Here is a 5,110-nt window from a genome sequence, read left to right on the forward strand (position 1 = left end):
TACTTTATTGATTTCACTTTCTTTTATACCAAATTCTTACACTAACACTTACAAATTATTTACGAACTAGAATGTATACAAATATACTACTAATACCTACAAACTAACTACATAACTCTAAAATATGCTAAGTCAACATATGGTTGCAATAAATATATAAATATGTCAGTCGCATTGACAAACTGACGTTGTGGATCAGTTAGTCACTGCGACTGTCTTTGGCGGTGTCTTTGACCGTCCGCACAAGTGTAACAAGATCCTCGCTATGTGCGATGAATGCAGTCTTTGCATAAACTCCCGCTGAGTTCAATGTAACTGATTTGGGTAAACTGTTGTTTGTGTACATTCCTATTTGTTTATACATTACTTATGTGCACATGACAATTAAAGTAAAAAGGGCGATGTGCTTATGCTACAGTATACTTATACAGATTTTGTTTGAAAATAAACACTTTTCGGTGGCAGTTTTACATGCAGTTTTTAGAGGGTATACAAAAATTGCGGAACGAACTAGGGATGGGTAGTGGGGGGTTAAAATTCGATATTTTCCGAATTTCGAACATTGCCCAACCATTCGATTATTCGATTCAAAAATCGGTGGTGCAAATTCGATTTAGTTCGAATTTTTTCGAATTTTCAAAAAAAAAATTTCTGAAAATTTAAAGGTTTGTTTGTAAGAATGACAACTCAAATCGAAAAAGAGATTCAGATGAACTTATATTAATATGATTAACTATCATATCGCTCTTTTTTGCTTCACAACCAAAAATAAATTCAAATAAATTTTTCTTTTTCAAAGAAATATCTAAAAAAAAATCCAAAAATTTGGCAAATGTAGCATATTGAAACAAATTTTTTGGGGCGTATAACAGATGTCACTTATTTTTCTTGCTTTAAAAAAACTTCACGTTACATACATATGCAATCATACGTATGTTTATTAAAAAAGTCTTATATTTAATGACAACGTATGATTTTGCTTTTTAAAGCGAGATCTTTGAGTAAACAATTAACAAAATAGATAATAGGGCATGAAGAGTTCTACCCAGCCTAGGGCTGCCAGACGTCCCGGTTTTCCCGGACATGTCCCGGTATTTGACTATTTGTCTCGGTGTCCGGTTTTTGAGTTGATTGCACAAATTTGAATAATACTTCAAAAATCACTACACTAAGAGAAAAAACGCGTTTTAATATTCAGAAAAGTGTTATGAATTCACTATTGGATTATCGTTTAAAAATGTTCGTATTCGTGAGGATTGTCTATCTGCCAACTGTGAAGGTTATGTAAATTAAAATAACCATCACGTTTGCATGAGGATTCATCGCTCCAAATTATTTTATTTAAAAAGTTGGGGTCTGATTCATGCATTCTCACTGAAGTCGATGGACCTAGTTCCACTTCCTCTAACACAGCTTCAACATCTACCGTTGCAGGACGTCCTGTTTCGCCGCCACGCCTTCCAGGTATGCGACCTTAAAAAAGTGAAAAATGATAGTTAACAAGCAAGCAAACAAGAAAGGTGTAAAAATCACTTACCTTCATATATTTCTCTATGGGTCCGGGCGAATACTTCACGACCCGGATGTCGACGATTGGGGTATCGCTCTGCATAGAGTCTTTGAGCAGCTCTGGCATTACAGCAAGCTTCACCGTAAATTAGGTGAATATCCGCATATTCATGCGACGTATACTGCGTGTTCTCTGTCATAGTATTAATAACACAATGTTCGAAGGGTCCAATTTCACAAAATCCACTTTCACTAATTCCGGTAAGTAACACAAAATAATGTCAGGAGCAGTAATACAAAATAATTTGTACTATTTAGCATGTCATTTGACGGTAACAAGAGCAAATTCAATTTAAATCTATTAAATACATTCTAGCGTGTCTCAGTCCTTTACCCACAAAAGCGGCTATAATTTTTTTTTTCTATTCAAAACAGTAAGTGTGGCACCTTTCTGAAATCTTTATTAAATGAGCAATTTTTTTATGTAATGTAAAGTTATAGCTCAGTACATTTTTTTTCACCCGAGATAGTCAAAGTTGGGGAAGAAAATATCAAAAAGTTAAAAATCCAGAAATAGTCCTAATTTTATGATGGTTCCTTAATATATTTTAACTACATTGCATTTGAGTATGGAGAGGCAACTATCTGGAAGTATTTTACATAAAAAATTTACTGAGTAGTGCCCGGTTTGTAGTTGCAGTTAAAGAAAACACATGAAAAGGCACGATTTTTTTTAAATTCGAAAAAATTTAAATATTTCAAAAACGGTGACACTTTTACCTGAAAATTTTTTGATTATCAGTGAGCTTACCCCCCACCTACCTTCCCCTAAAGCTTGGCACGTTACTTCTGGGACACCCTGTATAATTGATTTGAGGTTGATAAATAAACGCAGATCTAATTCCGATTGCAGGCATCGTTTCTATTCGCGCCGCCGCTACTATTCTCCGATTACGGGCCATAGACCTTTGCGGCTCTCGTTTGTCTTGACAAATTTCATTTAGCTTTAGGCATTTTTAAAAACTACGCAGTATTCTGTTATTTTAAAGATTTTTTTTTATATTCAGTATCGAAATTCCCCTTTGTATAGCCAAAAAAAATCAGCCTTTAACGCACTTGCTAATTTATCAACTTCGCGAAAACAATAGCCCTGTTCGCGTACGCACTATCCAGTAAATCCAGTACTAATTTTACTGGTTTTTTACTGGATGTCGTTTTCATACGCAAAAACTTGCAAGAAACTAGCAGAAGTGGGGAAATTGAGAGAGCAAAAATGACAGCTGAACTTGCAGGTTTTACTGGATTTTTTCTGGATAAATTGTTACTAGCAACTACTTGCTAGTAAGAAAAACAGCTGATGGCATGATGCTTAATGTAATTCACATTACCAAAATAATTGTTTGTGGTGCTTTTAGAGTTTAAATATATAATAAGATGGAAAATACAAGTTTTCTATGAAAATTGCATCGGAAAATAACAAATTAATCAGCTGTTCATAAAACTAGCAACTTCTTGCTTGTTTTGCGTTTTCGTACTTTTTGCATTTCACTCATTGGGAGTAAATATTGGCTTAGTCTCCGAAATTTGGTTACTGGCAAGTTACTGGATATTTTTTGCTGGAGAATACGAAAACATGAAGTCCAACAAAGAGACATATAGACATACATATGTATGTACTTCATTGATTTGCTGTTGTTTGTGTATGCCACTCCAGCGTTGGAAAAATGGAATTCGGCCAGACAGAGGCAGGATTCCCATAAAAAACAGGACTAAATTACTTTACCATATCAGTTCTAATTTGAACATAGTTATGTACATATGTATGCATGTATTCAAGTCTAACTCAATTGATTGAATGTTGATCTGGTGAACTAACATTGTTGAGTTTTGTTTTGTGCAGAATTTGCATGAAGCGAAACAGAAATTTCTTTGTGTTATTTATTTTGCATGCAACTACAGCGATGTAAAATTGGGTTTCTGCTGCGCAGCGGCAACTCTTTTTTCACGAACTTTATCTTTATGAAATAAAGGAAAAGCTGAAGATAAATAGGTTCATTCCTTGTCTTTTCGGACTAAAATCTGAAAAGTGTCAAAATACAAGCTCAGCGCAAGTTCTGAACCAGTTTGATTTGCTGCAGGGTGTATACTTAACAATAATTACATACACACATAATATTACTTGAAACTCACATTAAATATTGACAATAATTTTACATTAATTTGCACAATTTGAAAGTAGTATAACATTTAGGAAGAATTATTCGAATGTATTCTTATTTATATTTTAACTTTATTACGGCTGCATATATGGGCATATCTAAAAAATAGGTACACTTTCAAAAAAAAAATTTTATTTTTAAATTTTTGAGCACACCTATGTTTTATATATCATTTTATTCGTAATCTCTTAATAAATCGATTAATATAAGTGTAATTCATTTTCATCAAGTGCTTCAAAAGTTAAACGAGGAATAAACTTGAAATAGAAAACAAAAGAATAAGCTGGGTTCAAATTACGCTGTTCAAGTTGTAAACTTTGAGCAAAGATTTTGAAAGTTGAACTCACCGTTTTACCAGATTAGCTCCGGTTTTCGAGATAACGGTACTTGAAATTTTAACAATTTTATAAATAACTCCCTCAGTTTTGAAGTTATTTTACTAAAATTTTGCACATAACAGTTTTTTAATATTACCTTAATTATTCCTTAAAATTATCGAAACGGGTGCACTTTAACGTATAGCTCCAATACAACTGATTACTCAGATATGTGTTTTTGCGCTATAACTCTAACTTCATATCTGAATAATAAATTGTATGCGTGCTATATGTTAAATTGAACCTATACTAAATTTTAACCTGTTTAATTGGAGGAGTTATAACGCAAAACAACGTCTCTGGTTATCAATCAGTTGTATGGAAGCTAGATGTTTTAGTGAACCGATTTCGATGATTTTATGGAATAGTTAAGATAATATTAAAAAACGGCTATGAGCAAAATTTTAGTAAAATATCTTCAAAACTCCGGGACTTTTTTATAAAATAGTTAAAATTTAAGCAAAGTTTCAAGTACCGCTATCTCGAAAAGTGGAGCCAATAGGGTAAAACTGAGGACGCCATTGAATTTAAAAGGCTCCAATTAAGTAAGAGCGACTATCAGAACATTTGTCGAAAAAAAGTTGCTTTGATACCACTCTCGAAATATTCTGACTAAAAGAAGGAGCATCATTAAAATTAGTAAATCAGGGTTTTTACACACTTCTAAAGAAAATTTTTTTGACGCATTTTACAGGTATATGTAATTTTGTAAGGACTAGCAGTTATAGAAAGATTTAGATCGTTTCGACGTATTTTCCAAATGTGCCTTCAATTAAGGTGTTTTTGGAATAAAAATTACGCTCAAGATCGCAGAATATTTTATCTTTAAAAGTTAGTTTATTCTGAAAGCACACCTCTTGCTAAGGTATCAAATTATTCGTAATTGTTTGTAGAATACAATACATACTTAAAAAGTTCTTAAAATTAAATGCTTCAAAACCTATACGCGATAAACCGAAAATTTTGAAAATTGTGAAATGTGGAGTTACAGACTTTGAGTTACTT

Source organism: Rhagoletis zephyria, unplaced genomic scaffold (assembly GCF_001687245.7).
Source record: "Rhagoletis zephyria isolate East Lansing unplaced genomic scaffold, Rhagoletis_zephyria_1.1 Rzeph_scaffold_01693, whole genome shotgun sequence".
In the NCBI taxonomy this organism is placed as follows: Eukaryota; Metazoa; Arthropoda; class Insecta; order Diptera; family Tephritidae; genus Rhagoletis; species Rhagoletis zephyria.